General features: G+C 42.1%; 1 pseudogene; it reads right to left on the bottom strand.

Moving 5' to 3' along the window:
- Positions 1–977: 977 nt before the first annotated feature.
- On the bottom strand, positions 978–2,028 carry LOC147438855 (18S ribosomal RNA; annotated as a pseudogene).
- Positions 2,029–12,272: the final 10,244 nt, after the last annotated feature.

The raw sequence follows: 12,272 nt of genomic DNA, 5'->3' as shown, positions 1-12,272 counted from the left end.
CTATGGGATGATGATTATATAATAGAATATGGTTAAGGAAAAATTAGAGAGTAATTATAGAGAATTACGACTAGGAATAAGCATAATAGACGAGGAATTTAGATGGTAATGAAAAGAATTTACAGAAGGCATTAATTAAACCGTGGTTACCGTGATTAAGGGCTGATAATCTTCTTGATTCTCTGATCTAATCGAGCTTCTTGAGGCGAGAATTCGACAGCACCTCCCTTCTTGCTTCTCCTTCAAAAGGTGTGTGTACCGGCAGCACCTTCCCAGTGTGTGTACGTGTGTGTGTGTGTGTGTGCACTATGTGTGTGTGAGCATGTGTGTGTGTGTGTGTGTGTGTGTGTGTGTGTGAGTAGGCATTTAAATAGGCTCCTACAGGCTGAAAATCGACCAGCCTTGCTAATTGCATCTGAAGGAGCACTCAGTCTCTGCATTGGCAAGTCCAGTTCCCCTACCCACCAAGTGTCAGGCTTGGTTAACTCGCTCTGTGACTTAGTTACTGGCTTAGCAGCTTTCCCAGGACTCCCACAAGGACAAAAGGCGCCCCCTATCTGCTAAAGCTGATCTGGAGTGGCCTGGGACCTGTTCCCACACAGTCGCGGGCTCCGGTGCCTCCCCGCTCAATTTTTGGAAAAAATTGATTTTAGGCTAAAACGGGTCATACGAGTCGGATTTTGATGCCGTAAATTGCTATACATAGCTCTAACTAAGACGTACTGGCCCGAGTACTTGCCATATTTAGCAGCCCTCGGGGTTCGAAAATGCATTTTTTTCAAATTCGGGGTACGGGTGCAGTTTTCAAGACGGTCAAAATTGGACGGGTCGGGTGACCAAAAATTTACTATTTTTGGAATTTTTTTACAAAAATTATTTTAGTTCACATTTCGAAGCTTTAAAACATTCTAAACATCATGGCACTGACAGAATTTGGAAAACTGCTAAAAATAGTAACTTATTCCATTATATTCAATTCATGGTACAAGGGTGCTCTTTTTGATCGGGGTCAGAGACCTTACAGGTATCTGATCGTCTTTGAGCCCCCAACTTTCATTATTGATTAATGAAAACATCCTTGGTAAATGCTTTCGCAGTAGTTTGTCTTTCATAAATCCAAGAATTTCACCTCTGACAATGAAATACAAATGCCCCCAACTGTCCCTATTAATTATTATTCCGGTCTCGAAGACCAACACAATAGGACCAGATTCCTATCGCATTATTCCATGCTAATGTATTCAGAGCATAGGCTTGCTTTGAGAACTCTAATTTTATCAAAGTAACATCACTGAATTCGCGTCCCATCCAATTAAGGCCAGGAGCACGTCCCTGACAGAAAGGGCGGAGCGACCGGTGCACACCAAAAGAGGCGGACCACTTGCCCCGCCCCGAGATCCAACTACGAGCTTTTTAATTGAAATAACTTAAATATATGCTATTGGAGCTAGAATTCCCGCGGGCACCAAACTTGCCCTCCAATGGATCATTAAAGGATTTAGATTGTACTCATTCCAATTACCAGACTTGAAAAAGCCCAGTATTGTTATTTATTGTCACTACCTCCCGATGTCAGGATTGGGTAATTTGCACGCTTGCTGCCTTCCTTGGATGTGGTAGCCGTTTCTGAGGCTCCCTCTCTGGAATCAAACCATAATTCTCTGTCACCCGTCACCACCGTGGTAGGCCTCTATCCTACCATCAAAAGTTGATAGGGCAAAAATTTGAATGAAGCATCGTCGGTGCCAAGGCCGTGCGATTTGTTGAGTTATCATGATTCACCGCATTACCGGGCAAGTCCGCATCGGCCTTTTATCTAATAAATGCATCCCTTCTAGAAGTCGGGATTTGGTGCTTGTATTAGCTCTAGAATTACTATGGTTATCCGAGTAGCAAGGTACCATCAAAGAAACTATAACTGATTTAATGAGCCATTCGCAGTTTCACAGTACAAAAGAGTTTATACTTACACATGCATGGCTTAATCTTTGAGACACGCATATGACTACAGGCAGGATCAACTAGGTAGCTATCCTTGGTCACACGAGCTGCCAATCCCGGCCGCGTGTTCGGGACATCATCGCTCCTCGGCGGTTTGGATGCGGGGGCACCTCCGCCGGCACAACGGCGCCGGGGTAAACCCTAGACCCAGGGGGGGGGGGGGGGGGGGGGGGGGGGGGGGGGGGGGGGGGGGGGGGGGGGGATCGACCGCAAGGGGCCACGTCAAGGTCGCACGCGATGGCATGGCTGAAACCCGCTCCAATGTAGGAGGGTCAGGCACCGGTAGGGCGGGCCATTGTGCGGTGGCGCATGCCCGCCAGCCCCCAGAGAGCATCGCAGCCGAGGCCACGGCAAAGCACGCGCCGCCGCACATAGTCCCCGTTCACCAAAAAATACGACCCGCCAACGCCCGATCGTCCAACATTGGGCAAAGCCACCACACGGAAGCACGCCGTTCAATTTAGACAGGATCATTGATGGGAGAGATGCCAAAAAGATTTAAATCATATAGACGAGGTAGAACAAAAGGCATAGTTGATTTATCATGGAAAAAACAGGGATAACTACAAGCTTTGTAGAGATGACGCGCAAGATTACAAGATGTGAAAAGATATGGGTAATTAGTGTAAGGACGATATGGGTAATTAGCTATTAGCTCTTTATGAAAGGTCCGTTTGAAAGGCTTCCTTGCAAGACACTAATTGTCTAGTCTGCCAGATTTTTATGTTTGGTATCCAACAAAGCTCCAATGCATGATACGTTCAAGCCTTTGCGGAACAAGGGGATTATGCCTACGGCTATATACCCTAAATGCATAAATTGGTGACCTTTCTTCAATGCATTTTGCTTGAAATCGAAAAGCTCTTTAAAGAGATGGATAATATGATTATCCGTCTCACTATCTCTTACAGTGAGCTTTCTGTGAGTTTCATGATACATCGTACTAGCTGAAAGGGCAAAAGCCTTATAATGTTTATAGATTTGAGCACAAGATACCTTTCGTAGGCTTCACTTTCCCGAGGGATTAGCTTCATCGAATTTGATATGATCAGACAACAACTTCTTGAAAGAAGATATGATCATAGCCATAATGATAGAGGTTAAAACTTTACACAGATGAGGGTTGATGAACTTGATTAAAGTACTAAGATGCAAAGCACCTGATAGTGACCTTGATTGGAAGATATAAGGAGCTGACAGTGTCTGTGTTTGAGCGGCACCAAGCCTAGCGACGTCGACTTAAACAGCTAAGGGCTTCCAATTTCACCAATATGGAAATACTCTTTAATCGGCTTCATCAATTACCACTAGCCATAATAAAGCACTCAAACCAACTAAAACTTGGCTCTGATAGCAATTTAGACAGGATCACTGACGAGAGAGATGCCAAAAAGATTTAAATCATGTAGACAAAGTAGAAAAAAGACGTAGTTGATTTATCATGGAAAAGACAAGGATAACTACAAGCTTCGCAGAGATGATGTGGAAGATTACAAGATGTGCAGAGATATGGGTAATTAGCGTAAGGACGATATGGGTACTTAGCTATTATCTCTTTATGAAAGGTCGCCTCTTTTCTTAGAGTTCTGCCTCCTGTATAGTAGAGGAGTCTGGATTGCTTCGAGCATAAGCTAGTGCGGGATAAGTGCGGGTAGCTTTTACAGGTGTCACTTTACAAGGTGTATAGCACATATTAGTGCGAGTTACTTTAGTGAGTGTAGAGTGCAGCTTTCTTTACAGGTGTCGATTATTGCGAGGATTTATACAAAAGTACAGCATCTTTTTTCATCACTGCTGAGATTGTATCTTTCTTAGTAATGGAGTGTGACATCATGGCTTAGGTCGTTTTGCTACGAGATAGCAAATCAGCAATGTTATTTTTGCAATCAGGCACGTATTCATAAGTCAGATTGAAATGACTTAGTTTGTACACCCATCTGCAGATACAAGCATTGCCCACTTTTCTTGCATTCTTTTCTTGGAGGAATTTATCAAAGTATTTCAAATCACTTCTTAGGGTAAATGGTATTCCCAATAAAAATAATCAGAATGACAGCACAACATTCACACCAGCTAGTAGTTCTCTTTGGATTGAATGATACCATTGCTCAGCATCCTTGAATCTTCCAGAGGCCCATCTACAAATGATAGGGGTATCATTAACCTGTTCACACAATATTCCTCCCCATGATTCTTCAGATGCATCTCAATATACAATAAGAGGATTATTTGTAGGAATCTGTAAGGGAGGTAACTTTTGGAAAATGTCCTTTATCGTGTGCACTGCCACAAACCAATTCTCAGACCAAAATAATTCCTTGCTTTGTTCCAACTACTTGAAGGGTAGCAGATCCTTTGCTAGGTGAGGGTATTGTGGCGCTATCCATTGTAGACATCCTACAAAGGATTGAACTTGTTTGCGATCTTGCAGTTGATCTGGAAAATCCAATAATTTTTTCAAAACATGATCTTGCATTTTGATACAACGTCCAGAGAAGATCTCCACCCCCAAAAAAGTAGTTTGTGGTTGAAAAAAGCTCCATTTTCTTAAGACTAAGAACCAATCCGGTAGTTTGGAGCTTTTGCACAAACCGCTTCAAATGCTTGATATGATTTTCAATGTCCTTTGAGTAGACAAAAATATCATCAATATATAGCAATAATTATTCTCTGCAATCTGAAAACAAAATCTCAATTCTTTCTTGGCAGAGTCAAGGAGGTGGTTTTAGTCCCATGGGTAATACTGTCCATTCAAACATTCCTTGAGGGACTACAAAACTGGTTTTGTAGCAATCTACAGGTTTTATTTTAAACTGCCAAAACCCGCTTTTTAGATCAAATTTTGAGGATACCTGGCTATCCTTGATTCTACGGAGTAGATCATCCTTTAATAGCAAAGGAAATCTCCTAGCTTCTAGCCAATCATTGCTTGGTTTGTAATTAATCACGAGCCGCGTCTTCCCTCGTTTCTGTTTGGAGTGATTATTCACATAAAAATCTTGACATGCAAAGGCATTATTAGAGGGAACGATTAAACCATTTTTCAATATCTCATCAATTTCTTCCTTGCAGAGCTTTGTGTCTTCTAAAGACATTCCAGGATGGGTAGCCTTTAATCCTGTTGGTTGTGGGTTTCCAGGGAGTGTGACCCAATATTCTTCTTTGTCCCATAAGGCTAAAGGGTTTTCACTAGTTTGTTCGGCCAGCTGAGTAGCAATTGATTGTAGCTCATTATGATGTTTCATCTTTTCTGCCTCAAACCATGCCAAAAAAACGCTCATTTTTTTGTGGATTGGGAAGTGTAGGAATTACCCTGTTATGGAATTGACATTTTACTATTTATTGCAGCTGATAGGTGGAAAAGGCTTGACTGAGCTAGGCTATTGCAAAAGGAAATTACATTTTATGTATATTTATTCAAGTGCTCTTTTATGAGCTTTGGCCATCTATGACCGGCCGGCTAGTCTGTACTCATTTTGACCATTCAAGAAATCTATAAATGAAATACGTGCAAGAGGGAAATGGTCACTCTTGCATGGGGGGAGATTGCACCCAGTGTCTGTGTATGCTTCTCTCCTCTCCTCTCTTCTCTCTCGCCGTGCCGACGTAGCACTCCATTCTAGGAGGGAACTCCACGCCTCTGGCTGTAGCAGTGGTATCAGAGCTATGGAGACGCTCCAATCAATCCGACACGAAGAAGACTACTTACCCAAAGATAAGTGTTTTATGCATTACGATCATTTACAATTAGTATAATTAATAGTGATTAATTAACAAGGAGTGGTGGTTAAATGACCCTTACTTACGATTATGATATCGAAAACAAGAACGCTGTGATTGACAAGGAGACGAGAAGCCCCGTTGTGCATCACGGGAAGGAGATACGCAATGTGTAGAACACATGCATGCACCAATCAATCACAATCGGAGACTGTATGCCTCATGCATGCGACACCAAATGCAGCATGTACACCACGCAAAGGAGAGAATCAGATACATGCGAGAGAGGACGCGCTACAACATGAGGGATAATACGCAGTTGAAGCTAAGTGACAATTTGGAATCTTAATTAACAAGTTTCATGATTAATTTGTCTAATTATGGTTAACCAAGTAGAAAATTAACGCCTTACATTATCCCGTGCTTTAAAAAAGAAAAAGAGAGAAAAAAAAAGATTGCTAAATTTTTACTTCCAATGGGATTCGAACCCATGTCTCCCTGTATGACTCAAGTGCACTACCAGTTGTGCTATGGAAGTCTTAATAGGAAGCCCAGTGTGATTCAAGTCAATAGGGGCACAATCGAAAGAAGAAGGGGATGTTGCACTGCACTCTGAGAACCGAATTAGAGCTCGCAATTCAAACCCAAAAAGTGTGTAGGAGATCAATAGTATTGAGGGGTGGGTATGGCTACCCTCGCATACCCTATAGCTAGCCGCTGCAGACACTAATTGCTCATGCATTGAGCCCTGCGAGCATGATTTCCATCCCCATCCCTGGATAGTTTGCTACATCAATGGTGTCCACACACCCCACGTTTTGTCCCTACCATGCATGGAAGCGCTATGTATGCTCTAGGAAGAGCACTGTGCATGCAACCTAGGTGTGCCCCTCGTGCTACCACCTGTGACGAGTGGCAATGAGCAGCACTCTGCCATGTGGATCCGAGGAAAGCCTGAGCACGTACTCTCCCACTGCTTTTTACCTTCTCGCCATGCAACATTTGCGGCTGTGTGAGCACTAGTCAGCCCGTCTCTCTCTCTCTCTCTCTCCTTTTCATCTTCTAATAGCCACATTCTTTTGGTTGCATGGTATGCTTGCCAACCACACACATAGCTTCCCGCTCGATTCTCTCCAAACCAATCGTCCCACAAGCTGCCCGCTACGCCCGTGCCTACCCCAGCCAGCTCTTGGCTCACCATGCAGCGGCCGGTAACCGCTCGCCCGTCATTTTAAAAAAAAATTTAAAGAACTTATCACCAGCCTGTAACGAACGTTGCTACTTTGTTTTCTTTTTAGTTGGCACGCCATAGCCACCACCCAATCGCCTGCTTCACCTACTCATGCCCAACCTTTTTTTGGCATGTTTACTCGCGGGTACCACTGCACGTGCACCCAATAATCATGCAATACACCCTCCACTCATACAGTGAACTCAATCCTCCATCCAACCCGCGTACATCTAATGCGTGCTCTCTCTCGTTGCTCTCTGTGACTTAGGGCGCCCATACACCTGCAACCATATCCTTTTGTGCTTTGCTACATCCAAGGTGTGGAGCACTCACATCAGTTGAGTCTAACTAGGGCTGAGCTTTGACGTGGTGGTTGCATTCACTGTACTGAATGCGGTTTGTTACACACACACACACACACATCCTGCTCCATGCAAGCAGCGTTTTCTCTCCCCCTCTCGCTCAGAAGCCGAGACGCACTACTCTCTCTCTCTCTCTCTCACACACACACACAAACACACACACACATCCAGACATGGCGCTCTTTGCTTCTAATGAGAGGGCAAGGAAACATGACCCCCACTACGGGCCGGATCTTCTAGGATTCGAGTGTGGAAGCAGCAGTCCATTGTCAAGGGCACCCAACAGTGGATCCCGCGGACACAGCAGAGGCGGTGCTCAATACGATGATTTTAGTGTCTCTGCATATTTCCATGTGCTCCGACCCCAGGTCCTTGCACTCAACCTGACACACGAGTCTTTAATTCAGCGAACAGTGCAGAGCAGGACAAACACACCCCACTGTTTTCAAGTGGTCCGAGACGATGCCACTGTGGGTGTCCGAACCCTCAGCCTCTGCATCCATTAGTCCTCGCCCAACAGCTGGTAATTCTGCATCGGCGCTGCCAGCAACTTGAGGCAGCATACTAATGTACTGACATGTCTTTGGACGTGTATATATGGCTTGCCATGGCTCTAAGGTACCCAGTTCTTCTATCGACGTTGTAAAATACATGAAAAGATGGAGTCTTCTATGTGCCCCTCATGTGGGTGTACTTCTTCGAAGCGAATCGCATCATGGCGGTACTTGAAAGTCCAATTTACGCACAACCCATACAATACGTCAGTAACGGTGTGGAGTATTGTTGTGAAATGTCGACCGCATGTACCTATACATATATACATGGTTTAACAATCTTTTATTGTGCAAAACCTGATAGGGCCTTGTTTAATATATATATGGAACTCTACAAAGGTTATGGATTTTATTTATTTTTAAAAAAAAACACAACAAAACCATTTTCCTAACTGAAGAAAATAAAGGCACACCTAACGCTCTTTTGTTTTTTTAGGTCAAAATTCAAAGAATTTTTAGGTATTCACACTAAAACTTGTAAAACTTTCTTGGTTCATTTGAAGGTAAGCTTGGAATTTTGCTATTTTAGCTAGTTTAACTTACACTGGTGAAATTTTACCAGTTTGAGCATAAATACCGATAGAGGCTTTAAATTTTAACCCCAACCTTTACTAGCTGGAATCATCGTCCATGGCGTTATTTTTCATAGGAGGATATTTTACAAGAAAGTAGCATTGTATTATGACTGCTAAATGCTTCTTAGTAGCTATGCCAAATGTCTTAAATGCTATCCCGAAAGCTACTATAGCACTCATGTAGTAGTACATGATATCTCCCATGGACATGGGCGATGGGATCCAAGACCTCCATTAATCTAGGGACCTGACATTACGGAGCGTTTTAAGCCTTGTCAATTTGGCTTACTTTCCTTTGTACAAAAATTTACTTCCCCTCATGGCACTCCATTCATACACATACTTTTATTTCATAACTTCCTTATCAATTTAAATACTAGGTGTATTTTCACGGTATATATATATATCATCCATTAATATTGGGACATATATCTCTAACAAGAGTATTTCACATTTTTATAACAATCGCCCACTCTACATATTCTCGTTCGATAAATTGCTTTGCTTTCTTCTAACTTGCTCTCTTTATTTGTGACTCAAATTCATCTATGATATTAAGCTCCACTGCATAGTTTTTTTTCTTCTCGCTAAGTTGCCTCCCGTTTCAGTTTCAGCAAGGTTATGTATAACCTTTTTTTTTATGTTCGAGTTTACTTTATGTTTAACTTTTCGATTGTCCAGTCAAGGTGCCAACATTGTACACTCTAAAAGTGTAATCAAACACTAATATTGAATCGATAGGCAGGATATTCTTTTATTTCATTGCAAATTACTAACATAAAATTACCACATTTTGAATTTATTAACTATATTTTGGTGTAAAACGCGAGTTGCAGCACTTGTACCTCATTGATTATACCAACAATGGTGTGTGTATTTTCAAATACAGTTTACTCTCCTGGTATGTACATCAAATATGTACTTCCTCTTTTCATATTTCATTTCTCTGCATTGTGTTCTGACCTGAATACTCAAACACTGCTAAGGTCGTCACTTCTAATTATATTGAAAAGAATTTTTCTTGAGATGATTTGTCTATAAGCTATGTAGCTACTCATGTGAGCTAAGGTGCTCTCGGATACCGACACACAATTTGTAAGTACTTTGTTATATTGCACAATGGTGTCCAGCATATAGTACATACTCTTTTCTCCTTTATGACTTGTCTAGTCCATTGGTCACATGCACACAGATTGGCCGATTTAGGCAGTGTGTAAACATTCATCCTGTGCCGATTCGCCGATTTAGGCAGCACACAACACACAACAGATTTATTATAATATCAGTGTAGATTCGCCGGTTTAGGCAGCACAAGTGCAGATTTGACGATTTAGGAAGCACGTCGGGTGCAGATTCGCCGGTTTAGGCAACACCGATCACAAAATCATGCTGCAGTTGGCTGGCCACCACTGTAACGGTGTGATTTTGTTACCCGGGTATAGAAAATGAAAGATATTTTGGATTTGGACTTGGATTTGGATTTGGAATTTGTATATGATGATTTTCTGTCGCGACAGTCTTTATGGAAGTGAACTTGAGATTGATGAGAATTGATTTATACAATGATGAGTGTGACCAATGATATCCTGATTCATCAGGGTATGACATATACTACTTATTCTAGTGGTATGGGACACTAGAATAAGTAGTATGTGGATGACGGCAGGCATAAGCTAATGTTGTTTAGTTTCATACATTTTTCTTTTATTAGGTGATGTTTTTGACACAACATACTAATCACTGTTTTTGACAAGTATTGTTTGCAGATTTTTATCTTCGCAAACTGATGACAGTTGCTTTCCAACGAAGAGTTATGTTATGGAATTGACATTTTACTATTTATTGCAGCTGACAGGTGGAAAAGGCTTGACCGAGCTAGGCTATTGCAAAAGGAAATTACATTTTATGTATATTTATTCAAGTGCTCTTTTATGAGCTTTGGCCATCTATGACCGGCCGGCTAGTCTGTACTCATTTTGACCATTTAAGAAATCTATAAATGAAATACGTGCAAGAGGGAAATGGTCACTCTTGCATGGGGGGAGATTGCACCCAGTGTCTATGTATGCTTCTCTCCTCTCCTCTCTTATCTCTCGCTGTGTCGACGTAGCACTCCATTCTAGGAGGTGCGTCTGCATGCGCCCTATTGCTCTCTCTCGTACTATGTCTCCCTCTGTTCATGTATCTTGCGATGATGCGTCCATTTGGTTGCCAGGTATGTCGATTAGTCTGTTTTATGGTTTGTAGTATTCTATTTCGGGTATTTTGCAGGGAACTCCACGCCTCCGGCTGTAGCATACCCCCCCCCCCCCCCCCCCCCCCCCCCCCCCCCCCCCCCCTCCCCCCCCCCAGCAAAAGAGCTCCATGAGCTCTAGTCGGAACTCTATAGGAATGGTCTTCCAGGCGGAATCGGATAGAGAGATCAAGGTTCATAGTGTAGGACGTGAGTTGAGAGATAATGTCAGCACCAATTGTCAAGTCAGTATTAGGATGAGGATGAAGGTAAAGAGTGACCTGAAACTTAGCATATCCTAAAGCCATTTTGCACCATACAATTTTAGAAATTCTCCCACGAGTATTTTTGGCATAAAAGACAATGATACCAGGAGGAAGCTCAGTGACCAAATGCTGCGGAACCAGAGCTTGGTTGATGTATGAAACAACAAACCCTGAATCCCATAAGGCATCCAATCAAAAATATGGCTCAGATGGAAATTTGATCCAAGTTTCTGAATAGAAGGCATGGTTATACTTGGGATCAAAATTGATGATACTATAACTATTTATGGGCCAAGTAGGAACCCAATCAGTGGGCACTTTAGTAGCAATATCTGTCATTGCAACTACCTCAGACAGATGAACATGATCAATCTTTGTTTCAAGGGTAGCCAATTGGTTTTGAGCAGAACGAATCTGTTGCTGCAGTTGATCACATTTAACAAGTACTTCCTGTATAGTCATTGCAATCCCATGAACATGATCAATCTTTGTTTCAAGGGTAGCCAATTGGTTTTCAACAGAATGAATCTGTGCTGCAGTTGATCACATTTAACATGTACTTCCTGTATAGCTTTGAGAATAGCCTGATCATTTTTACTACAAATTTGAATATACTCACAAGCTTCCTTTAGAGGCTGATCTCTAGTGGTAGAAGCTTATGGCATATCTTCATCTAGGTACACTGATGATGGATTCTTTTGATATCTTTCTTGATGTCTACTCGTCTCTTTGGCAAAGGAACGAGTAGAAGCATATTCCCTTTTTTTATTCATCATCCTGCAGCATTCTTCCCTTAGAGCTATAGCAAGGGCTTCTTCAACCATTTCTCTAAAAAGAGGTAGAGGCTGATCTCTTTGTTGTTCTTTTTGAGACAAATCAAGCTTGAGAGGAGGATATTTATTCCTCCATTATTATAATTCTTTAGATGAACTGGAACCCGACTCTGAACTAGAGGTTGTAGCTTCTTTTGCTTAGGAAAGGAAAAAGGTTTCCTTACCATATTTTGTAGTCGAGGTTCGCTGTCGTCAGAGAAAACAGGCTCTTCTGGAGTCTCTGAAGTAGAAGAACTTTTGGAAGTAGATTCCTCATCAGCATCATAATCATTATATTCAGCAATAGGGAAATCTTTCCTTTGTAAGGTATTGCAATTGATCACCTCGTATTCATATCTATCCTTTAGGACAACATTTCCAAATTTCTTTCTCCTCTTTGGGCATTCTGGAGCGATATGGACTAGCTTGTTGCAGATATAACATCTAACTTGCCTTCGCTCTTCCTTGCTCAATTTTCTTTTCGTGCAAACAACTTTGAATCTCTTGCCAAATTTGTT

This window comes from Adiantum capillus-veneris, chromosome 16 (genome assembly GCF_014529385.1).
Source record: "Adiantum capillus-veneris isolate H3 chromosome 16, ASM1452938v2, whole genome shotgun sequence".
In the NCBI taxonomy this organism is placed as follows: Eukaryota; Viridiplantae; Streptophyta; class Polypodiopsida; order Polypodiales; family Pteridaceae; genus Adiantum; species Adiantum capillus-veneris.
This window is presented reverse-complemented; position numbering and strand designations above follow the sequence as displayed.